Source organism: Scyliorhinus torazame, chromosome 6 (genome assembly GCF_047496885.1).
Source record: "Scyliorhinus torazame isolate Kashiwa2021f chromosome 6, sScyTor2.1, whole genome shotgun sequence".
Lineage (NCBI taxonomy): Eukaryota > Metazoa > Chordata > Chondrichthyes > Carcharhiniformes > Scyliorhinidae > Scyliorhinus > Scyliorhinus torazame.
The window spans coordinates 116,689,288-116,704,293 of record NC_092712.1 but is presented as its reverse complement, the minus strand read 5'-3'; the positions used below and the strand labels follow the sequence as shown (position 1 = coordinate 116,704,293).

Below are 15,006 nucleotides of genomic sequence, written 5' to 3'. Positions count from 1 at the left end.
GGAGCCGGAGATTTAAAAGGGCGAGAGAGGAGCCGGCGATTTAAAAGGGTGGGAGAGGAGCCGGAGATTTAAAAGAGCGAGAGAGGAGCCGGAGATTTAAAAGGGCGAGAGAGGAGCCGGAGATTTAAAAGGGCGAGAGAGGAGCCGGAGATTTAAAAGGGCGAGAGAGGAGCCGGAGATTTAAAAGGGCGAGAGAGGAGCCGGAGATTTAAAAGGGCGAGAGAGGAGCCGGAGATTTAAAAGGGCGAGAGAGGAGCCGGAGATTTAAAAGAGCGAGAGAGGAGCCGGAGATTTAAAAGGGCGAGAGAGGAGCCGGAGATTTAAAAGGGTGGGAGAGGAGCCGGAGATTTAAAAGGGCGGGAGAGGAGCCGGAGATTTAAAAGGGTGGGAGAGGAGCCGGAGATTTAAAAGGGTGGGAGAGGAGCCGGAGATTAAAAAGGGCGAGAGAGGAGCCGGAGATTTAAAAGGGTGGGAGAGGAGCCGGTGATTTAAAAGAGCGGGAGAGGAGCCGGAGATTTAAAAGGGTGGGAGAGGAGCCGGAGATTTAAAAGGGTGGGAGAGGAGCCGGTGATTTAAAAGGGTGGGAGAGGAGCCGGTGATTTAAAAGGGCGAGAGAGGAGCCGGAGATTTAAAAGGGTGGGAGAGGAGCCGGTGATTTAAAAGAGCGGGAGAGGAGCCGGTGATTTAAAAGGGCGGGAGAGGAGCCGGAGATTTAAAAGGGCGAGAGAGGAGCCGGAGATTTAAAAGGGCGAGAGAGGAGCCGGAGATTTAAAAGAGCGAGAGAGGAGCCGGAGATTTAAAAGGGCGAGAGAGGAGCCGGAGATTTAAAAGGGCGAGAGAGGAGCCGGCGATTTAAAAGAGCGAGAGAGGAGCCGGAGATTTAAAAGGGCGAGAGAGGAGCCGGAGATTTAAAAGAGCGAGAGAGGAGCCGGAGATTTAAAAGGGTGAGAGAGGAGCCGGAGATTTAAAAGAGCGAGAGAGGAGCCGGAGATTTAAAAGGGCGAGAGAGGAGCCGGAGATTTAAAAGAGCGAGAGAGGAGCCGGAGATTTAAAAGGGCGAGAGAGGAGCCGGCGATTTAAAAGGGTGGGAGAGGAGCCGGAGATTTAAAAGAGCGAGAGAGGAGCCGGAGATTTAAAAGGGCGAGAGAGGAGCCGGAGATTTAAAAGGGCGGGAGAGGAGCCGGAGATTTAAAAGGGTGGGAGAGGAGCCGGAGATTTAAAAGGGCGAGAGAGGAGCCGGAGATTTAAAAGGGCGAGAGAGGAGCCGGAGATTTAAAAGAGCGAGAGAGGAGCCGGAGATTTAAAAGGGTGGGAGAGGAGCCGGAGATTTAAAAGGGCGAGAGAGGAGCCGGAGATTTAAAAGGGTGGGAGAGGAGCCGGAGATTTAAAAGGGCGAGAGAGGAGCCGGAGATTTAAAAGGGTGGGAGAGGAGCCGGAGATTTAAAAGGGTGGGAGAGGAGCCGGAGATTAAAAAGGGCGAGAGAGGAGCCGGAGATTTAAAAGGGTGGGAGAGGAGCCGGTGATTTAAAAGAGCGGGAGAGGAGCCGGAGATTTAAAAGGGTGGGAGAGGAGCCGGAGATTTAAAAGGGTGGGAGAGGAGCCGGTGATTTAAAAGGGTGGGAGAGGAGCCGGTGATTTAAAAGGGCGAGAGAGGAGCCGGAGATTTAAAAGGGTGGGAGAGGAGCCGGTGATTTAAAAGAGCGGGAGAGGAGCCGGAGATTTAAAAGGGTGGGAGAGGAGCCGGAGATTTAAAAGAGCGAGAGAGGAGCCGGAGATTTAAAAGAGCGGGAGAGGAGCCGGAGATTTAAAAGGGCGGGAGAGGAGCCGGAGATTTAAAAGGGCGAGAGAGGAGCCGGAGATTTAAAAGAGCGGGAGAGGAGCCGGAGATTTAAAAGGGCGAGAGAGGAGCCGGAGATTTAAAAGGGCGAGAGAGGAGCCGGAGATTTAAAAGGGCGAGAGAGGAGCCGGAGATTTAAAAGGGCGAGAGAGGAGCCGGAGATTTAAAAGAGCGAGAGAGGAGCCGGAGATTTAAAAGGGCGAGAGAGGAGCCGGAGATTAAAAAGAGCGAGAGAGGAGCCGGAGATTTAAAAGGGCGAGAGAGGAGCCGGAGATTTAAAAGAGCGGGAGAGGAGCCGGTGATTTAAAAGAGCGGGAGAGGAGCCGGAGATTTAAAAGGGCGAGAGAGGAGCCGGAGATTTAAAAGGGCGAGAGAGGAGCCGGAGATTTAAAAGGGCGGGAGAGGAGCCGGAGATTTAAAAGGGTGAGAGAGGAGCCGGAGATTTAAAAGAGCGAGAGAGGAGCCGGAGATTTAAAAGGGTGGGAGAGGAGCCGGAGATTTAAAAGGGCGAGAGAGGAGCCGGAGATTTAAAAGAGCGAGAGAGGAGCCGGAGATTTAAAAGGGCGAGAGAGGAGCCGGAGATTTAAAAGGGTGGGAGAGGAGCCGGTGATTTAAAAGGGCGAGAGAGGAGCCGGAGATTTAAAAGGGCGAGAGAGGAGCCGGAGATTTAAAAGGGTGGGAGAGGAGCCGGTGATTTAAAAGGGCGGGAGAGGAGCCGGAGATTTAAAAGGGCGAGAGAGGAGCCGGAGATTTAAAAGGGCGGGAGAGGAGCCGGAGATTTAAAAGGGCGAGAGAGGAGCCGGAGATTTAAAAGGGCGAGAGAGGAGCCGGAGATTTAAAAGGGTGGGAGAGGAGCTGGAGATTTAAAAGGGTGGGAGAGGAGCCGGAGATTTAAAAGGGTGGGAGAGGAGCCGGAGATTTAAAAGGGCGAGAGAGGAGCCGGAGATTTAAAAGGGCGGGAGAGGAGCCGGAGATTTAAAAGGGCGAGAGAGGAGCCGGAGATTTAAAAGGGCGAGAGAGGAGCCGGAGATTTAAAAGGGCGAGAGAGGAGCCGGAGATTTAAAAGGGCGAGAGAGGAGCCGGAGATTTAAAAGGGCGAGAGAGGAGCCGGAGATTTAAAAGGGCGAGAGAGGAGCCGGAGATTTAAAAGAGCGAGAGAGGAGCCGGAGATTTAAAAGGGCGAGAGAGGAGCCGGAGATTTAAAAGGGCGAGAGAGGAGCCGGAGATTTAAAAGGGCGAGAGAGGAGCCGGAGATTTAAAAGAGCGAGAGAGGAGCCGGAGATTTAAAAGGGCGAGAGAGGAGCCGGAGATTTAAAAGGGCGAGAGAGGAGCCGGAGATTTAAAAGGGCGAGAGAGGAGCCGGAGATTTAAAAGAGCGAGAGAGGAGCCGGAGATTTAAAAGGGCGAGAGAGGAGCCGGAGATTTAAAAGAGCGAGAGAGGAGCCGGAGATTTAAAAGGGCGAGAGAGGAGCCGGAGATTTAAAAGGGCGAGAGAGGAGCCGGAGATTTAAAAGGGCGAGAGAGGAGCCGGAGATTTAAAAGGGCGAGAGAGGAGCCGGAGATTTAAAAGGGCGAGAGAGGAGCCGGAGATTTAAAAGGGCGAGAGAGGAGCCGGCGATTTAAAAGAGCGAGAGAGGAGCCGGAGATTTAAAAGGGCGAGAGAGGAGCCGGAGATTTAAAAGGGCGAGAGAGGAGCCGGAGATTTAAAAGGGCGAGAGAGGAGCCGGAGATTTAAAAGGGCGAGAGAGGAGCCGGAGATTTAAAAGGGCGGGAGAGGAGCCGGAGATTTAAAAGGGCGAGAGAGGAGCCGGAGATTTAAAAGAGCGAGAGAGGAGCCGGAGATTTAAAAGGGCGGGAGAGGAGCCGGAGATTTAAAAGGGCGGGAGAGGAGCCGGAGATTTAAAAGGGTGGGAGAGGAGCCGGAGATTTAAAAGGGCGAGAGAGGAGCCGGTGATTTAAAAGGGTGAGAGAGGAGCCGGAGATTTAAAAGAGCGAGAGAGGAGCCGGAGATTTAAAAGGGTGGGAGAGGAGCCGGAGATTTAAAAGGGCGAGAGAGGAGCCGGAGATTTAAAAGGGCGAGAGAGGAGCCGGAGATTTAAAAGGGCGAGAGAGGAGCCGGAGATTTAAAAGAGCGAGAGAGGAGCCGGAGATTTAAAAGGGCGAGAGAGGAGCCGGAGATTTAAAAGGGCGAGAGAGGAGCCGGTGATTTAAAAGGGCGAGAGAGGAGCCGGAGGTTTAAAAGGGCGGGAGAGGAGCCGGAGATTTAAAAGAGCGAGAGAGGAGCCGGAGATTTAAAAGGGCGGGAGAGGAGCCGGAGATTTAAAAGGGCGAGAGAGGAGCCGGTGATTTAAAAGGGCGAGAGAGGAGCCGGAGATTTAAAAGAGCGAGAGAGGAGCCGGAGATTTAAAAGGGCGAGAGAGGAGCCGGAGATTTAAAAGAGCGAGAGAGGAGCCGGAGATTTAAAAGGGCGAGAGAGGAGCCGGAGATTTAAAAGGGCGAGAGAGGAGCCGGTGATTTAAAAGGGCGAGAGAGGAGCCGGAGATTTAAAAGGGCGAGAGAGGAGCCGGAGATTTAAAAGGGCGAGAGAGGAGCCGGAGATTTAAAAGGGCGAGAGAGGAGCCGGAGATTTAAAAGGGCGAGAGAGGAGCCGGTGATTTAAAAGGGCGAGAGAGGAGCCGGAGGTTTAAAAGGGCGAGAGAGGAGCCGGAGATTTAAAAGGGCGAGAGAGGAGCCGGAGATTTAAAAGAGCGAGAGAGGAGCCGGAGATTTAAAAGGGCGAGAGAGGAGCCGGAGATTTAAAAGGGTGGGAGAGGAGCCGGAGATTTAAAAGGGCGAGAGAGGAGCCGGAGGTTTAAAAGGGCGAGAGAGGAGCCGGTGATTTAAAAGGGCGAGAGAGGAGCCGGAGGTTTAAAAGAGCGAGAGAGGAGCCGGAGATTTAAAAGAGCGGAAGAATAACGGGAGGTTTAAAGGTGCGGGAGAGGAGTCGTAGATTTAAAAGAGTTGGAGAATAGCGGGAGGTTTAAAAGAGTTGGAGAGGAGCCGGGAGATTTTATTGGATAAGAGGGGACCTGTTAAATTTGAATCCATCTGGTAAGTAGTGGTGATTGGTAAGTAGTTTGTTCTTTTCTTTACATTTATCTCTCTCTTTTTTGTTTTTTGTGATTGTAGTTGTACAAGTTAACCTGAGGTTTGAGACAAGGCAGGAGATCCCAGACCCATGTCATGTTCCTCATGTGCGAAGTGGGAGTGCTGGGACATGTCCACTGTCCTTGACTCCTTCACATGCAAGATGTATGTCCAGCTGCAGCTCCTGTTAGACCGCTTGACAGCTCTGGAGCTGCGGATGGATTCTCTTCGGAGCTGAGGGAGTCATGGCTAGCACGTTTAGCGTATTGGTCACACCGCAGATAAAGAGTACTGAGGGAGACAGGAAATGGGTGACCAACAGGCAGAGGAAGAATATGAAGGCAGTGCAGGGGTCCCCTGCAGTCATCTCCCTCCAAAACAGGTATACCGTTTTGGATACTGTTGGGGGAGATGGCTCACCAGGGGAAGGCAGGTTCATAGCACCGTGGCTGGTTCTCCTGCGCAGGAGGACAGGAAAAAGAATGGTAGAGCTATAGTGATAGGGGTTTCAGTTGTAAGGGGAGTAGACAGATGTTTCTGCGGACACAAACGAGACTCCAGGAAAGTATGATGCCTCCCGGGTGCAAGGGTCCTGGATATCCCAGAGTGGCTGCAGGACATTCGCAAGGGGGAGGGTGAACAGCCAGCTGTCGTGGTGCTTATAGGCGTTAATGATGTAGGTAAAAAAACGGAATGAGGTCCTACATGCTGAATTTAGGGAGTTAGGAGCTAAATTAAAAAGTAGGACCTAAAATTAAAAAGTAGTGCCACGTGCTAATCAGAGTAGGAATGACAGTATAGGCAGGATGAATGTGTGGCCTGAGAGATGTTTTTTGGGACATTGGAACCGGTTCTGGGAGAGGTGAGACCATTACAACTCGGACGGTCTACACCTGGGCAGGACTGGAAACAATGTCCTAGAGGGGGTTGTTTGCTAGCGCTGTTGGGGGGGTTTAAATTAATGTGGCAGGGGGATGAGAACCCATGCAGGAAGTTAGAGGGTAGTAAAGAGGGGATAGGAACAAAAGCCAGTAAGGAGAAACGTGGAAGGCAGAGAAACAGATTGAACTGCATTTATTTCAATGCAAGAGTCCTAATGGACAAGGCAGATGAACTCAGGGCATGCATAGGTACATGGGACTGGGATATTATAGCTATTACTGAAACATGACTTGCAGGACTTGCAGCTCATTGTTCCGGGGTACAGATGCTATAGGAAAGATAGACCAGGAGATAGGAGGGGGGTTTCATTTTTGATTAGGGATAACATCACAGCAGTACAGAGAGAGGATATATCCAAGGGTTCGCCCACTGAGTCTATATTTGTAGAACTAAAAATTAAGATGTGGTGATGCCGGCGTTGGACTGGGGTGAGCACAGTAAGAAGTCTTACAACACCATGTTAAAGTCCAACAGGTTTGTTTCGAATCACTCACAATGATTTGAAACAAACCTATTGGACTTTAACCTGGTGTTGTAAGACTTCTTACTGTAAAAATTAAGAAGGGTGAGATCACTTTGATAAGATTGTACTATAGGCTCCCAGATAGTCAGCAGGAAATCGAGAAGCAAATCTGTAAGCAGATTACAGATAGCTGTCGGAAAAATAGGGTGGTAATAGTAGGGGACTTTAAGTTTCCCAGTATTAATTGGGACAGCCATAGTACTCGGGGTTTGGATGGAGAGAAATTTGTCGAGTGTATTCGGGAAGAATTCCTCATTCAATATGCTCGACCAGAGAGGGGGCAAAACTTGATCTCCTCTTGGGGAATAAGGAAGGGTAGGTGACGGAAGTGTTAGTGAGGGATCACTAGTGACCATAATTCCATTAGTTTTAACATATCTATGGAGAATGATAGTTCTGGCCCAAAAGTAAAAATTCTAAATTGGGGCAAGGGCAATTTCGATGGTATTAGACGGGAACTTTCAAAAGTTAATTGGGGAGCTTGTTCACAGGCAAGGGGACAGCTGGTAAGTGGGAGTCTTTCAAAAGTATGTTAACTAGGGTTCAGGGTGAGCACGTTCCTCTTAGAGTGAAGAGTAAGGCTGGTAGAAGGAGGGAACCCTGGATGACTCGAGATATTGAGGCCATGGTCAAAAGGAAGAAGGAGGCATATGACATGCATAAGCAGCTGGAATCAAGTGGATCCCTTGAATTGTATAGGGCTTGTCGGAGTAGAGTTGAGAGAGAAATCAGGAGGGCAGAAAGGGGACACGAGATTGTCTTGGCAGAGAAGGCAAAGGAAAATCCAAAGAGCTTTTACAGACATATAAAGGGCGAAACAGTGACTAGGGAGAGGGTTGGGCCTCTTAAGGATAAACAGGGTCAACGATATGCAGATCCACAAGGGATGGGAGAGGTCCTAAATGAATATTTTTCATCAGTATTTACTGTTGAGAAAGGCACGAATGTTAGGGAAATTGGGGAAATAAAAAGTGATGTCTTGAGGAGTGTACATATAACAGAGAAGGAGGTGCCGGAGGTATTAAAGCGTATCAAGATAGACAAATCCCCGGGACCTGATGAAATGTTGTGAGAGGTTAGGGAAGAAATTTCCGGCCCCCTACCTGAGATATTTAAATCATCAACAGCCACAGGAGAGGTACCTGAAGATTGGAGGGTAGCAAATGTTGTGCCCTTGCTTACGAAGGGCTGTAGGGATAAGCCCGGGAACTACCGACCGGTGAGTCTTACTTCTATAGTGGGTAAGTTGTTGGAAGGTATTCTGAGGGACAGGATCTACAGGCATTTAGACAGGCAAGGGCTAATTAGAGAAAGTCAGCATGGCTTTGTAAGGGCAAAGTCATGTCTCACGAATTTGATTGGGTTTTTTGAAGGGGTAATCAAGAAGGTAAATGAGGGTAGTGCGGTCGACGTTGTCTACATGGACTTTAGCAAGGCCTTTGACAAGGTATCGCATGGTAGGTTGTTGCAAAAAGTTAAATACCACAGAAACCAGTGCGAGGTAGCCAATTGGATACAAAATTGGCTTGGCGACCGAAGCCAAAGGGTGGTTGTAGACGGTTGTTTTTAAAACTGGAGGCCTATGACCAGCGGTGTGCCTCAAGGATCGGTGCTGGGTCCACTGTTATTTGTGATATATATTAATGATTTGGATGGGAATGTAGGAGGCATGGTTAGTAAGTTTGCAGATGACACCAAGATTGGTGGCATAGTGGATAGTGAAGAAGGTTATATAAGATTGCAACAGGATCTTGACCAATTGGGCCAGGGGGCCGATGAATGGCAGATGGAGTTTAATTTGGATAAATGTGAGGTGATGCATTTTGGTAGATCAAATCAGGGCAGGACTTACTCAGTTAATGGTAGGGAGTTGGGGAGAGTTACAGAACAAAGAGATCTAGGGGTACAGGTTCATAGCTCCTTGAAGGTGGAGTCGCAGGTGGACAGGCGAAGAAGGCATTCAGCATGCTAGGTTTTATTGGTCAGAGTATTGAATACTGGAGTTGGGACATCTTGTTGAAGTTGTACAAGACTTTGGTAAGACCACACATGGAATACTGTGTTCTGTTCTAGTCACCCTATTATAGGAAGGATATTGTTAAACTAGAAAGAGTGCAGAAGAGATTTACGAGGATGCTTCCAGGACTTTATGGTCTGAGTTATAAAGAGAGGCTGGATAGTCTGGGACTTTGTTCACTGTAGTGTAGGTGGCTTAGGGGTGATCTTATAAAGGTTTATAAAATAGAGGAGCATTGATAAGGTAGATAGTCGACATCTTTTCCCAAACGTAGGGGAGTCTAGAACTCAAGAGCATAGGTTTAAGTTGAGAGGGGAAAGATACAAAAGAGACCAGAGGGGAAATTTCTTCACACAGAGGGTGGTGAGCATCTGGAATGGGCTGCCAGAGGCAGTGGTAGAGGCGGGTACAATTTTGTCCTTTAAAAAGCAGTTAGACAGTTACATGGGCAGGGTGGGTACAGAGAGATATGGGCCAAATGCAGGCAAGTAGGACTAGCTTAGTGATAGAAACTGGGCAGCATGAACAAGCTGGGCTGAAGGGCCTGTTTCCATGCTGTAAACATCTATGACTCTATAAACTCCACCAGAAGCAGCGGAACATAAAGAAACAACTCAGAAAAAAGATCAACATTGAGTGGCTTCAAGAGCCAAGCATGCGAGTGAACTTCCAACACTGTCTTCTCCAAAATCTCCAATGTGTCCATTCTAATGGAGTGGGGAAAACTGGAAAGAGCTGAAGACAGTCATCATCTCAAACTGTGAAGAAACCATCGGCTACAAGACCAGGAAATACCAAGACTTATTGGGCAAGAACGATCACACCATCCAAGACCTCATCGACAAGAAGAGGAAAGCTCTCCGCGCCTGGCAAAATGACATAAGCAGCAAGGCAAAGAGGAGATCTCATCAATCAGCCAAGGCAGAGGTACAAAGAAGAACTAGGGAAAACAAGAACCACTGATAGACTGAGAAAGCTAAGGAGCTGCAACTCCTCACTGACAAATATGACACCCGGAGCTTCTTCAGTGCCACCAAGGCAATATATGGAGCCAATACCCGAGGCATTCATCCAGTATGGAGAAAGGATAGAACCCTCTTCAGAACACCTAAACTGTGATACAATCATAGGACACGTTTGAGGAAATCCTCCAACTCCCCATCGAAGATTATCTTGAATGCCCACCAAGCGAGGACAAAACCAAAGCCACCATTAAACACATGAAGAATGGAAAAGCCGCAGGAGTGGACAGGATCCCAGTGGAGATTTTCAAACTTGGAGAAGTAGAGATCACTCATCATCTCTGTCCAAAAAAAAAGCCCTGTCTGGAAGCTGGAGAGCAGTCCAAACAGGGGCAGTGACAGAAATTATAGCTGTATCACTTCCCTGGAAGCATCACGTGTCCATTCCTAGAAAGGGAACAGCTATGACCTGTGTTAAAAAACCCTGAGATTCTGTAGCCGCAAGCCAATTATGTTTACAAACATCAACCAAATCAAAGAGAGGTAAGTGCATTGCAACCACATGCTTGAGTGATTGGAATTTACTTAGTGATTAGAATACACTACCGGGTATCCATTAATAAGGTCTGGTAAGAGCACGTCCATGCTCGGGGATCACCACGCAGGTGCCCCATAAAAGCACACTGTCTTCGATGCTCAGTTCTTGCATCTTCCTGTGTAAGCCTTAAGGTCCTCAGGCAAAGCCCAGTACTGGGCACTGCACTGCACCATATGCCTGATGCGAGAGATTTGTGCGTAGATCTGAGACCAGCCACGAATGCGAGATGCCACGACTGGTAGTGAGTCCATGGAATAGAGGACAGCTATTACCTCATCGGTCGCTCGAGGCCATCTTCCATTACATGGGCTAGCACAGCACCGACACCATTCAGGGATGCATCGCAGGTCAGTAAGACTGGCCTAGAAGGGTCAAAATTAGGATGTGGACTTGCAGAGGAAAGCTACTTTTTACTCTGACAAACATTGCTTGTTGCTTGGTGCCCCCCACCCAGAGTTGCCTTTTTTTAGTAGTTTATGGAGGGGAGCTATTCGTGACTAATCCCGGAAGGAACTTGCCTTAATAATTGACCAGTCCCAGGAAAGCCCGTTGGCACCGGGGCTTGGTGGGTGGCCTGGTTCTTCTCCCCCATGGGGTGCAGACCGTGGCGGTCCACGTGGTACCCAAGGTGCACTGCATTAAAGACACACTGCTTTTGGCGGAGGCGGATGCCAGCCGCCTCAAAGCGTTGTCGCACGTTTGCCAAGTTGTGAAGATATCCCTGATCAGGCAAACTGGTTATCAATGCGTAGTCTAAATAGACCGCCACCTGTGGTAACCCCCACATTATGTTCTCCATGATCCTCTGAAATATTGCGCATGCCGAAGAGACCCCGAATTGTGGCCGGGTATACACACGGTGCGTGTTGATGGTGAATGACTCGGGGGACCATGGCTCATATGTAGCTTGGTGAATGTAAGTCTACGCTGAGCCTGGCATACAGATCCTCGATCCTGGGGACTGGATAATGGACTAAGCATGCCAGGCGTGACTGCCCCATCTGTGATAGGGCCCACTATTTGGAGGACGATGACAACCAAGGCTGACAAATACATTTAGTGGCTGCACCAAGAATTGCGCCCACCAAAATCGTGTTCCAGATGAACGGTCTCACCACCCGCAAGGAACTCGATACGGCGGATGCAGTGTCTGTCATTGGTCGACACACGTTCAACCGCATACGATCCGAGATTCGTCCACTGACTCTCCAGGGTACCAACGCAAGGTTAGTGATGTACACAAGCGAGCCTCTTGCGATTGCGGACATTGACTGCCATTTTATAATCCCCGCAGAGACGCATTGACCCATCGGTCATTATCGGCATGACCGGGGCCGCCCAGTCTGAAAGTTGTACTGGTCTTATGATCCCCAGGTTCTCCATGCGGACCAACTCCGCATTTACCTTTGGACGTAAGCCGTATGGAACAAGGCGTGTGCAGAAATAGCACGGCTGAACCATGGGGTCGACACTTATTTGGGCTTTGGCCCTGCTGGTGGTCCCCAAACCTTGCTGAAACACAATTGGAAATCTGGCCAATATGCCTTCAGGGCCATGTGAGGGCATTTGGCAAACCCTCTGCCAGTCTAAGCAAAGGTGCCGGAGCGAGTCGCGCCCTAACAGACTTGGACCGCTCCCATGTACAATGACCAGTGGTAAATTTGCTGACTGGCTGCCGTATTCAACAAGGGCAGCGGTCATGCCCGCAATCGCAAGAGGCTTCCCTTTATAGGTCGCTAACCTTGCATTGGTATCCTGGAGAGTCAGCGGATGAATCCTGGATCGTATGAGGTTGCACGTGTATCGACCAATGACAGACATTGCACCCGCCGTATCGAATTCCATTCGGGTTGTGAGACCGTTCATCTGGAACGAGATTTTGATGGACGCAATTCTTGGTACAGCCACTAAATGTATTTATTGGTCCTGGTTGTCATCGTCCTCCAAATAGTGGGCCCTGTCACGGATAAGGCAGTCACACCTGGTGGCCCGGTGGGTAGGTGGGTGGCTCCTCGAGGAGCCCCCTGTGCCCCGGATCCCTGCGTCCCCCTGCTACTGCTGCAGCCCAATAGTCCCCCTGGTCAGGGAAAAAGGTTTGGCCATGCTCCTGGGGCTTATTCCGGCATCTCGCCCCTTGCCTGTAGGTGTCCCAATGCTGAGGAATGGGTTCTTCGATCCTAGTGGGCTGTGCGTGGTGCCTGTTTTCTTGTCACTGAGCACCGCCACCGCCTGTTTTTTCTAACGCCGGTGAACCTGGGTTTCATTAAATCAACACAGAAAAAACAAAACCTCGATGAAAAAGAAATGTGTCTGTGGTTCTACAAATATATTTTCCTGCACAGCTCCTACCAGCAGGTAAGCCAGGATGCCAAATGCACTGTTAGTGCCAAGAGAATTCAGAAGCTGTGAAACCAGGGGAACAAAAGATATGGGAGATCGGAGAACAATGCTCCTGAATTATTTAATTGGTGCAATTAAATTTCTTGCTCTTTCAAGTGAGACTTTCAACCGCCTGCCTTTGTCCTTACCCCAGCCCACCAGAAATCCCCATCACATAATAGTGGTCACGCAAAGCAGTCTGACAATTTTTACAGGTCTCTCACAGCAGCACATGCACACTCAAATTGCAAGAGAACAGCTTCAAAACTGTTATACCTCGACCGGAGGCCTCACATGAGTATCATCTCCCTAGATGAAGGGCAGGCAGAACCACCCGCTTAAACTAGGGCCCTCTGGGACATAAATACCCCGGCCCAAGTGTGGACCTCGTCTGGGAGACCCTTCGGAAGGTAGGAGGTGTAATATAACAGGTAAATTTTTCTTACAATCATCACTTCCATGCAGACGCTCGCCTGGAACTTTACAAAAACTTTAAAGTTTGGAGACTGCCCAGAAGCACACACTGGCAGCATCTTTCATCTATACTGTTGACTCTTTGCTATGACCATTCTAATCTATGATCCTCTGTTTCCATAAGGGAATAAGAAGAGAGCTGGAAAGAATGGGAGAAGATGTACTCCGATGCAGTGGAAATATTGCAACTGAAGATTGGGGTCAGCTTTCTAGTTATTTAAAGAGGAAGACAAAACCCATTGTATGTGCTTTCCTTCCAAGAAGCTTTGTCTGTGTCACTAAATGCTTACTAGTTAAATATTGTATTCCTAGTTTTGCGACTTCAAATTTTAAACCACTTTGGTTTTGTTGAAATCAATAATATCCATTCAAACATAGAGCTGCTGCAAAAAAATCAATTAAATTTATGAGATATTAAAATGAAAAGCTTGCTTAATTTAATTGAAAGCAATTGTTTGTTTTGTGCTACTCGCACTCCAGCTGTCATCAGGTTGTCACAATACTGCACCTTATTTCCTGACCCTGGCTCCCTGTTTTATAGTAATCCCTTCCTTGCTATTTATCTATATCTGCAACATGTGTTGACCAAGAGACTAGGGCTGCAGAATAGCTCCCAGATTCTTGGCACTGTGTGCACCATTTTGGGTCCAGCTCATTAAGGTGCAGTCATGCCTCAGGCGACACATGCTACATCCTGATTCTTTATCACCGACTGGGTGATCACCCTCTCATGTTGTCACATAGAAGCAACAAAGGGGAAAGAGGTATGAAATAATCACCTTGCAAGTCTGAATGAGGTGATTGACTCACTTGTGACACTGGGTGCAGGTTCTTTAGGTGACCTCATGTCTGCTGACATCCTTCCTAATCTGTGTCCAAGCTTGCTTGGTAATTCAGGCTGGTCTCCTCCTCCCATCCCTGGGGAAGAGGACCTCCCACCTTGCCCTTGAAGCCTTCAGAAGAACCTTAAGGGAAGTACAGGACCACCCGGTGTCTTCCTTCTGTCATTGTGGTTGGAGACATCCATTAAATCTTTCCAGGCAGTAGTCACAAGTAAGTCCCATTATGGTGACGGCTATTGCGGTGTCACTTGAGCCACCTCTATTGCTTCGCTTCCTGTCTTTGAGCTTTCACCGGATGACCTCCACACCCCCCACTGCTATTTGGTCGGCTGCCAGAAGATCATTTGGTCATCCCAAACACAATGGAAGCAGAACCCACTTCTGGTCCCAATGTCAGAACCTGTGGCCCTACTGAAAAATTCAGCCTAACAGATCAAACGTCACGGGCTGGATTCTCTGCACCCCAACGCCGAAATCGCGTCTGGCGCCGGGTCGGAGAATCCACTTCTGTGCATGGAATTGGGACAGGCATAGTTCCACGATTCTCCGGGCCCAGAGTACGCCGCGCCGCGCCGCATACAGGTAGTATCCCCTACCTGTGGACATTGCTGGAGGCCCGCCATTCTCCGCTCCTGACCGCTTGAAGTCCCGACGGCGTGGATCTAATGTGGTCCTGCTGTTCGGGATACTCGCGTAGCGGCTGCGGACTCAGTCATGGTCGAGGGCGGGCTGATCGGAGGGCAGGGGGGGGCCTCATACGGGACCGGGCTATTTTTGGGCGGTCGGTCTGGGTAAGGCGTGCGTCCGATCGGGGGTACTATTTAAGAGGTCCAGCTCCATGGTCTGAGTCCGCCATGGAACACGGCGCGCTGGAGGCCACCGCCATGTGCATGCGGCCTCTGACCCGGAAATGTGGGGACCCGTATCTGCAGCTAAAGCTCGAGCTTCCCGACGGGTCCCTGCTAGCCCCCTGCAGGGCTATGAGTAAGTGGTCTTTTCACGCCAGTTTTTCTGGCATGAAAGGCCACAGTTTTTACCACGGCATGGGAAATCAACTGCACAAATACAGCCTCAGAGCACAGTGAGGGCAGAATTACCAGTAGCTGGGAAAGTGACCATGATTGTGAATTTTCATGAAGTGGGACTCTTCAGAGCTGGAACAGGCAACATTTGAAATATCTCTCAGCTTGCCATCCACTGGTGCATAAGGGAAGTCAATGACACTTTTTCTTCCCAGAGAGTTTATTATGTTTCATTCTCTCTTGTCAGAGAGTAGCAGGTGGAGCGAGTACATGGCTTCAGGAGA

At 49.4% G+C, this 15,006-nt stretch overlaps 1 long non-coding RNA gene across 1 annotated transcript in view; it reads left to right on the top strand.

The window, feature by feature from the left end:
• Positions 1 to 13,261, top strand: part of LOC140425734 (uncharacterized) — a 40,697-nt gene extending 27,436 nt beyond the window's left edge. Inside the window, exon 3 of the long non-coding RNA XR_011947959.1 lies at positions 12,983 to 13,261. This is a non-coding gene — a long non-coding RNA (uncharacterized lncRNA). The remainder of the gene's footprint in view (positions 1 to 12,982) is intronic.
• Positions 13,262 to 15,006: the final 1,745 nt, after the last annotated feature.